The following is a 10346-nucleotide window of genomic DNA, read 5'->3' as shown; positions in this document are numbered from 1 at the left end:
GTAGGTAGGTATGTAGGTAGGTATGTAGGTAGGTAGGTAGGTAGTCAAGGTATTATTGCTTAAGAGTGTCAGTATTAGTGCCAGATGACCAGGCACAACACCTAGATTCTGAAATGCTCATTTGTCACTAAATAATAAATTCAAAATGTGTTAACTGTAATCAGTCATTTTGCCAGTGGTAAAGTAAGAATGAATATAAATATAACTGTGTATTTTGTACAATACCATAACACTGAAAGTGCCTTCAGTTTTAAATGTCTGCGCACCAAATAAAGATCAAATTAGAAAACGATTTAAACAAGCGCTTGAGTTTTGTGTGCAGTCCTTTTCAAAACATTTACATTCTGCAGGTTTAGGAAAATGCAACCATTGTTTGAAGCCATTTGGCAGAAGCAGGAAGCCTAGAATTGTAGGAGTATGATCAAATGGTTTACTGTTTGTGGAGGTTTTTTTATTAGGAAATGCTTGTATTACGTCCAAGTTTTATAAAACTGAGAGGAGCACGTTGTAAATTATTCAGGATATGTTTAAATTAGAAGTGGGTGTTGATGAGAAATTTTCCCAAATTAATTTGTCAGTAAAAATCAGAAAACATTTTCAATTTATAAAAGAGCTTGCCTAAAATCAATTTGGGTCAATATAATAAAAGAAATGTTTATGAAAATTACATTTTCAGATAGAATTTCAGCAATAACACACACACACACACAAAATAACCAAATCAATAAAGCAGCATCATAAGCATTATGATTGCACAGCATTGGAAACAAGAAAAACTTTTGGTTTAAAACAAAAATAAGAGCTGTGGATGTGGAGAAATATTTCAATAAAAAACCATGGTAGATTTTTGCCAAGATTTTACTTAAAAATCCTGCTTACTTGAAAGAAAGTTCAATTTGATTAATTTCCCTAAGAATAAAAAAAATGTTACTTGTATTTGATAAAAAATTTAACTAACAATTGCAAATAGGGCTATCTATCGTCTGTCTTTCTATCTATCTATCTATCTATCTATCTATCTATCTATCTATCTATCTAAACATGTGATTCTCGACCTGCCATTGTGTATCTGTTCCTCTCAAACCCAGCCGGTTGAAGCAGATGGCCACTTGTCCTGAGCCTGGTTCTGCTAAAGTTTCTTCCTCATGAGGGAGTTTTTCCTTTCCACTGTCGCCTTCATGCTTGCTCAAGATGAGTGTTCTGTGATGGAGTTAAATTCAAAGCAGTCTGCTGCTCAGATAAATAGTGTTAAACTATTATTTTTATACATGAATGTTTCTGTTCAGTGTGGTGGCCCTGAGGTGTAAATGAACAACAGATGAAAAAACTGAATTACATTAAGCAAAAGCAGAAGTGGCAAGAATTGCATTTGGAAAGGAAAAAAAACACGGAATTACATTATGCCAAAGCGGAAGTAGCCGAAGAGGAAGTGGCCAAAGCAGAAATAACATAAGCCAAGCCGTGTTTTTACTTATTTTTTACTTTATTAACAACATAGAACAATGTACAGTAACAAGATGCAAATAAAAACTCTCGTGAAGGGTGTGGGGTCTGTGTACCATTTGTTCAGTCGTTTTTTAACTGAGAATCCAAAATAAAATTTTAAAAAACAACAACTTTATTTCATTATTTCATTTTCCTGTTGATCTTTGTTCTTACTGTAAAGTGTCCTTGGGTGTCATGAAAGGCGCTTTTTAAATAAAATGATTATTATTATTATTATTATTATTATTATTATTATTCATTTTCATGAGGGATTAAAAAAATACCATACAGCCATGCTTTTTGCATTTTTCACTTTATCCTCACATCAAAAATGATGTGATTGCTTTGGCTTAATGTAATTCCGTTTGTATTTTTCCAAATGTAATTCCATTTTTTCAAATGTAATTTAGTTTTTTCAAATGATGTTGTGTTTTTGTTGCATTTTTTTTGTTTGTTTGTTTCAAATTTATTTCGTTTTTTTTTTTTTTTTTTTTAAAATTTCTTTTTTTTTTTTTTTTTTTTTTTATGAAATTCCATTTTTTCAATTGTGTTTTTGGCCACTTCCACTTTGGCCTCTTCCGCTTTGGCTTAATTTAATTCTGTTTTGTTCAGATGTTGTTGATTTTTTTTTTTTTTTTTTTTGGGGGGGGGGGGGGTCAAATAAGATTGTTTTTTTAAAATGCAATTCCGTTTTTTCAAATATTGTTTATTTACACCTCAGGGCCACCTTAGTTCAGTGCCCTGAGACGACTTCTATTGTGACTTGGTGCTATAAATAAACTGAACTGAAATGAATTGAATAGACCTGTGTATCTATTATCATGTGAAAACTATATTCCGTTTTTAAAACAATTTAACTGATGATTATTGACAATTTTATTACACCTATTGTCACTGTCAGTCTGAAACCAGGTAATAGTGGCACAAAAAGAGCCACAGGTGTTTTACAGCAATGCTTAACATCGTTACGTAATCTGCACTTACAGATAGCTAATTACTCATTTAGGTGTAACAGCATAAACGAAGAACAAGTCCAACAAAACAGATCACTGTACTGTGAAGTGTAAATAATAAACCCTATTCTGCTTTCAGAGCACAACTGGATTGGCCACAACACATCTGGAGATGGTAGAGCTCATATGAGCGCATCTCAGGCAGCTAGAGCTGTAAATCTGCATAACGTTCCTTTAAAGGATACTGCTTCGTGAATTTTAAAGGTCTCCTCATTTTTCAAGCAGTTCAGGCATAAAAAGCTACAGATGGCTTCTTCCTCAGAAAAAAGAAAAATAGCACATATATTACCTAATTTGTCCTCGTGTGGAGGGTGGTGTTTGTTGACTAATCTGCATGGTGCACCTGGCTGGTTTGCGTAATTTGATAATTTCCAAAATTACAGATTAGGAACTATGTCAGATACTTAACGTGACACTTTGTACTGTCGGGCTAACGTAACACTTTGTTAGGTGTGAAACCTGATTCACATTTCATCCAAGTCTCGAACAGCTGTGCTGGGTTAAAAGGTAATTTCAGAGACAGTTAACCTACCTCAGTGTTTGCGTCAACATGAAGAATTTGTTGGCCCAAAAAGCAGTTTTTAAATTATCACCAGGAAAAGATGCATAAGAGCAAATGTTTTTTTCTGAAGGATTTATAAACAAGCCATAATGGCTATTTGTCAAAAAGATAAAATGGCTTAGCATGTGCTCTAGTGTAATCTCAGCTGGCACAGCTGGAGCAGGTCTCCAGTGCACATGCTCTATGAACCCGTAAACGAGGAATCATGAGGTATCCCATGGAGACTCTCTGCACACATAGAAAGAAATCTTCCCAGGAGCAAATGGGGAACTATATCAAGGCAATCAAATGGGCAATACTCATCCAAGCTTTCTTTGTCAAAAATGTAGATCCATGTGGTGTAGAATGTGTTTGTGGTGAAGGTTCCTGAGATTAAACTTCAGATTTTAGAGACATGACTGCACAAACTGTATTAACAATTTAAAAGACAAGGTTGTCCTGCTTTTAAAAAATGACCACCCATTTGAAAGTCATATTGATGTTGTGTTACTGCAGCGATAGGAAGGTTTATCTGGTGCTAAATTATGCAAGAGTCAATAAAAGTGATGAACAAAGGCATGTGGAACAGTGAGGCTACAAGGAGCAGAGGTCACAAAGGTGCAGGACTTCAAGTACTTGGGGTCCATTGTCCAGGAAAATGGGCAACATGGTAAAGAGATGAAAAAAAGAGTCCAGGCAGGATGGAGTGGATGGAGAAAAGTTGCAGAAGCTATGTGTGACAAAAGGGTGGTAGCAAAGTTTAAAAAAATAAAAATACAAGACTGTGGTGAAACCTATGTTGAATGGTCTGGAGACAGAGGCACTGAGAAAAAGACAGGAGAAAGAACTGGACGTAGCAAAAATGAAGATGTTGAGGTTCTCCTTAGGGGTGACAAGGATGGATCAGATTAGGAATGAGATCATCAGAGGTACAGCACAGGTTGAACAACTGGGAGACAAAGTTAGAGACGAGACTGAGAAGGTTTGGACATGTCCAGAGGAGGGACAGTGGGTATACTGGTAGAAGGATGTTAGAAATGCAGCTGCCAGGAAAAAGACAAAGAGGAGATATATGGATGCAGTTAGAGAGGACATGGAGGTAGTTGGAGTGAGGACAGAGGATGCAGAGGACAGAGTGAGGTGGAGGAGGATGACTCGCTGTGGAGACCCCTGAAGAGGGAAAAGCCGAAAGAAGAAGAAGAAGAACTGTGACTCCCAAAACATGTTTGTTAATGAATAAATACCAAAGTCACCAAGCATCCAAGAGTTGTGATGAGAGTGAGGAGAATAAATCTAATTTTTCCTATTTTAGCTTCTCTCCTTTGGCTCGTTGTAAAATTCATAATCAATCAATCAATCAATCAATCAATCAATCAATATAACTTTATTGTCCATAACATTTCATGAGATGGAGATTGATCTTTGACATCAATAGATTTTAAAATATTGCTTCTACAAAGTAACAAAACTATCAGCAACCATTCTCCCACTTGTGTAAAAAAAAATCTTATTGATCCATGTTTTCACAACAGATCACTTTGGTCTCAGACTGCAGGTTTACTTGTGATTCCTAGAGTTTCTAAAAGTAGAATGTGGAGCCAACTACCAAGTTCTGCTTTTTTATTTATTTTTTATCCCCCCCCCCCCCCCCCATATAAATACATCTGGACGGATTCTTACATGTTTGTCTGAGTCTTGTTCTTGGCCTCTCAAACCCCAGCCGGTCTAGGCAGATGACCACTCATCCAGATCCCGGTTCTGCTAGAGGTTACCTTCTGATAAAAGGAAGTTGTTCTTTGTCCACATGCTGCAATAAACTCAAAATGTGATGCTATCTTCTTGTTGCTTTAGATAGATGATGTTTTTGCTAATTGGCATCTCACAATGTAACTATATCAATGTTTTGTATTATAATTAGAACAAATTGACTAATTAGATTTTAATCTGGACATGTTTTGGATTGAATTGGATTCTTGGCTTGAGCTCAATTTTTTCTGTTTTGTTTTTTGTGCCACAAGATAATTTTGGTTATTAATTGTCTCCACATAAATAAACAGACTAGACTTAATAAGTCAAATCTGCTACACCAGTGGATCACGTACTAAAAGCTGCATTCTTCTCTTTCCCCTATTAGAATTGTGCGAGCCTGTACCAGTGCACAACAAAGGATCAATTCAGGAATGTATTATTTATTGAAAACTCTTTCCAATAAGGTTTTTTTTCCCCCCTTAAAAAAAATGCTTATATGCAACTGGATACTGCATATGTTTTTGCCAGGAATGAGACGTCAGAATGTTTGTGACAGTCTGTTACACTTTTTGTGGAAGTCTCTGACAGGCACTGTGTACTTCTGAAAATATTCCCTTTGACACCGATTTGGTTTGAAGACGAGTTCAGCTGGGTTAATGCAAGTTCACCATGCTGAAGTCGTCGAAGTCCAACAAGTTGTGATTCCTTTTAAAAGGATGTGTTAAGTTTGGTAAAAATGGGATTTAACCCTCTACCGAACACAGTTTTGCTCTATCATTGGAAAACTTCTTTTTTTTTTTCGTTTAAAATGAATTTAATTATGTGTTGTGGAGCTTTTTCTACACAACTCATCATTATGGGTTTAAATGCCATGTGATTCATTCCCACTACCTCATTGGTTCCCGATCTTTAATTTAAAGGCCAATCAGTGTTAAAAAAAAAAAACCAAACAGGTGTGTGTGTGTGTGTGGGGGGGGGGGGGGGGTTGTTAACACATTAACACTTTGCAGTAGAGAGTAAATTATCTTCTCAAAGCATGTTGCAAATGTGGGCATGAAGGCACATGCATAAAGCCACCAGACCATTCTACCTGCTGAGTTCATTATTACAGATCCCCATTTGACATTTTCATGACCCATCATTCAAGTTTGCACTTGACGATCGGGGACGCATGCATCTGTTTGTTGGTTTCATGGTTAGGATTGTCTGTGACCGCAGGGAATGACATTTTAATCAGGGGCACATCTGTCTAATGTGTGTACGAAGCATAGTATATAGAGGAAATGTGCAAATGTGTTTCTCATTGTGGGGGATTGTAGCCAACAGGACCCAGTTTCAAGTTCAAGTTCAAGATTATTTATTCACATCACATGTTTTACATGAGGTGGAACAAAATTGTGTACTCAAGGTCCCAGTTACACCCAAAAATAGCAAAAATATAAAGTATGAAAAGAATCACAGAGTATCCTGCAACAATAGTTGTCCTCGTGAAACATGGAGCCTGCCAAGCAGAATGAACCGGAATAACACAAAACATTAAATCACAAACTTCCCTTTGAGGATTTTTTTTCTTGTATCTGAGTTAGCACAACTGGTAGAGCTGCTGCCTCTCAGCGAGCAGGTTTCCCTGGTTCAAATCCCAGTCCGGAGGCCTTTCTGGGTGGTTTGCATGTTCTCTCCGTGCATGTGTGGGTTTTCTCCGGGTACTCTGGTTTCCTCCCACAGACTAAAAACATGCATGTTAGACTGACTGGTGTGATGGACGTGAGACCTGTCCAGGGTGTCTCCCGCTTCTCACACAGTGATGGACACCAGTGACCCCCGCGACCCGAAAAAGGAAGAAGTGGGTGGATAAAGATAATGGATGGATGGATGGATGGATGGATGGATGGATGAGTTATTAAAGTCACATAATGAGTAATTTCTGAGCAGAAAAAATCAAATACCTAACTGTGTCAGTATCTCACAAAAAGTCTGTGTATCTGTGTGTATCTGTACCTTTTAGTTAGGCCTTTGCTGAATATTGTGACTTTTTTATGGTTTCCAATTTTTTTTTTAATTACTTCTAAATGTGTTCAATGAAGCCCTTGACAGAAACACCTTATGTGTGAGAGGAGGGGGGGGGTGTTAAGGTGTGACTTAATTTGGTGTGAGTTTATGGGGGAAATAAAAAGAGGGAAAAACAAACAGTCGAGCTAAACTGACTGACGACATTCCTGAACCTGGCACAGTTAGCACTGTGCACCATAGACATAGTGTGTGCCTGTGGTTGTGTGTGTAGGTGTGTGCGTGCGTGCGTGCACACTCACACACTAAGTTAGCTGCTGTTATCAAGTGAATCCCATTTACCGTTCCTCTTATACCACCTTTTATCAATTGAGCAATGGTGTGAACGCGAGAAACGACTGTTCAACCATCATTAAAGCAAAGACAGATCATCCATGTGTTATCTCTTCTCTAATGTCTGCATTACTGCAAAAATGTATTAATCATCTCACTGAGGCACTCGGCTCATTATGCTGTAACATATGTAATACATGAAACTGTGTAAGCACAAGAGCCACAATTCATGGAAACAGTGACATTTTAGCCACTCTCGTTGATTCCTACTGGAGACAATGAAAAGATCAAAGTATTTTCAATGCTTTATGTAGTTGACTCGCTCTTCATAGTTGTAAAAACTTAAAGATTTTAAGTTAAACAATGGTTAACTAGGAGACAGTTACATTAGGCTAAACCAAAATCTGGTAATTGTAAAAGCATAAAAGTTGACATTTGAGTGTTTTTAGGTGAAATTGGCCAAAATGACCAATCTGGCTCCATTCAGGCCTCCTGCTCAGTGTCTTTGTGCTCTTGGAAAGGTCTTAGACCAGGGGTCTGCATCCATCCATCCATTTTCTTCCGCTTATCCGGGTTCGGGTCGCGGGGGTAGCAGCCTAAGTAGGGAGGCCCAGACTTCCCTCTCCCCAGCCACTTGGGCCAGCTCTTCCGGGGGAATCCCGAGGCGTTCCCAGGCCAGCCGAGAAACATAGTCCCTCCAGCGTGTCCTGGGTCTTCCTCTGGGTCTCCTTCCGGTGGGACGTGTCCGGAACACCTCACCAGGGAGGCGTCCAGAAGGCATCCTAAACAGATGCCCAAGCCACCTCAACTGGCTCCTCTCGACGTGGAGAAGCAGCGGCTCTACTCTGAGTCCCTCCCGGATGATCGAGCTTCTCACCCTGTCTCTAAGGGAGAGCCCAGACACCCTGCGGAGAAAACTCATTTCGGCCGCTTGTATCCGAGATCTCATTCTTTCGGTCACAACCCAAAGCTCGTGACCATAGATGAGGGTGGGAACGTAGATCGATCGGTAAATTGAGAGCTTCGCCTTTTGACTCAGCTCTCTCTTCACCACGACAAACCTGTACAGCACCCGCTTCACTGCAGACGCTGCATCTATCCTGCAACCTTTACGATCAAAAGAGCCATTTTTACGCCTTCGTTCACAACATTAAATGTGTCCGGAGCTGCAACAACCTGCTACAACTGTGGTCATCAACTGGTGGCCCATGGGCCACTTTTAGGTTTGCTGGTCAGTAGGGTGACATTATAAAACATAAAATATCTAATGATTTTTAAAATTTATTAAAGAGAAAGACCAGATTCTTGTAAATTTGTGGGAAAAATATGTTTTTGCTTTTTATTTTAATAAAAAGAAAAATCTATAAACTAAGCAGACAGTTCTTCACATAAAGAAATAAAGCATCAAGTTAAAGTATGTTTTACTTCTTGTACTCGCTCTATTGTTCACATATTTGCAAAAAAAAATGACAGTAAAACAGTTTAAACTAATTATTTTTTTGTTGTTTGTACAACCAATAAAATTCAGTTTTATGTCAGTTTTGGTCAAAGCTTGAAAGAGCCACTGCAGAGGGCCCAAAGAGCCACATGTGGCTATAGAGCCACATGTGGCTATAGAGCCACAGGTTGCAGACCCCTGCCTTAGACCATTCAACTGGTGGCCCGGGGGCCAAATCAGGCCCACTGGTGTGCTAAGTTCGAGCCACCAATGGGTTCATTTTTAAGTAAAACAGATTTTAAACCATAAAACAAACTTACTTAATAAAAATAACTGCTGGATATTTGGCCCATGAGCTCTTGGCTTTCAGTAAATGTGGCCCCCTGAGCAATTTAGTTGGATAGCCCTACCTTAGACTGAAAACATGTAAAAGGCACCACTTATGGAAACAATGCCTCCTATGAAGCATATGTGCTGTCTTAAAACCACAGGTTGACTTTAATAATAATCAAGTTAATTCAAAATAACGACTCAAATAGACACTATAGGGGGATTGTAAGCCAAAATAAAAGCTCGACATTCTTGAAAGCCTAAAGCTTTAAAAAGATAAATGTTATTATAAAAATACATTATTATGTGTGTGGCATGGTGGCGCAGTTGGTAGAGCTGTTACCTCTCAGCGAGAAGGTCACCGGATCAAATCCCAGCTGTGTGCCTTTCTTCAATATCCATTAAATCTAAATAATGAGTCTGTACTTCATATTTTACAACACATCATGTGGCTTTAAATCAGCCATTAAAAAAAATTATACTTCTAAAATTTTAAGGGCGTGGCTGGTAGTGAGATAACCACCGAATACCCTCGCCCAGCTCGGTAGTCCCACTCAGCTAAGAAATGTTCAGTAATTATTTTTCATTTTCTGTTCTGCAAATCTGCAGCGTACATTTAGTCTCTGTGGTTCAATCAACCTCATTTCCAGCTCCAATAAGCAGCTGTTTTCATTGAAAAAAGCGCCGATAAACCCAATGTGTGCTATCAGCCAGGCACAAAGCGACTCTAACAAGTGCAATATATTTCACCGGGGAGCTACTGCAGTCCAAAACAATCATTAAAATGAGTGTGTACCGGACCTACTTCATTAAGTAGCTGGAGGCACATTTCTGGAAATAAATGTTCATATTGCTGCAGGTCTGCTGTACTTCTTAATAAGCAATTGTTTCCCACCATGTTCGCCATCACGCTGTAAGCTCATTCTTTTGGGAGAAGGGGTGCGTCTTTGAGGCTAATTTATTGACCGAAACCTTTAATTGTAATGCGTAAAGACTTCGTAACCAGCCTCAAGCTCTTTACACATTTGCATTAGCTTATTCTGAGCAAGTAAACTTCACCAAGCACACATCAATAAAAACAATAACTGAGGACTATTATTATTGTCTAACCATTTTATAAATATTTCTGTTGACACTTGATTTTAAACGTAAAATTATGCCCAGTCATTACTAAGCCGCAAGACCTTCAGACGTCCTGCACCACACTTTTTATCAATACAGGTCAATAAAAGTCATAAACTTGCATTTAGCGTTTAACACTGGCATCTGTTAAGCAAATAATGTTACCAATAACAACATTTGATCATTGTGTAAACAAGATTACAGTAGACCCTCGTTTATCGCGGTGGATCCATGAGGCCCCGCGATAAGTGAAAAACTGCGAAGTAGGAATAGTAGTACAAGTAGTAAGTAGTAGTATGTGTGTATATATATATATATATATATATAT

General features: G+C 38.4%; 1 protein-coding gene across 1 annotated transcript in view; it reads right to left on the bottom strand.

The window, feature by feature from the left end:
• The window catches only part of grin2ab (glutamate receptor, ionotropic, N-methyl D-aspartate 2A, b), a 219077-nt gene that overhangs the window by 199196 nt on the left and 9535 nt on the right, over window positions 1-10346 (bottom strand). The gene's annotated exons all lie outside the window — the stretch shown is intronic.

The sequence above is a fragment of the Nematolebias whitei genome, chromosome 16 (genome assembly GCF_014905685.2).
Source record: "Nematolebias whitei isolate Nwh7 chromosome 16, NemWhi1, whole genome shotgun sequence".
Lineage (NCBI taxonomy): Eukaryota > Metazoa > Chordata > Actinopteri > Cyprinodontiformes > Rivulidae > Nematolebias > Nematolebias whitei.
Note: the sequence above shows the minus strand (reverse complement) of the source record. Positions and strands in the feature narration are given on the sequence as shown.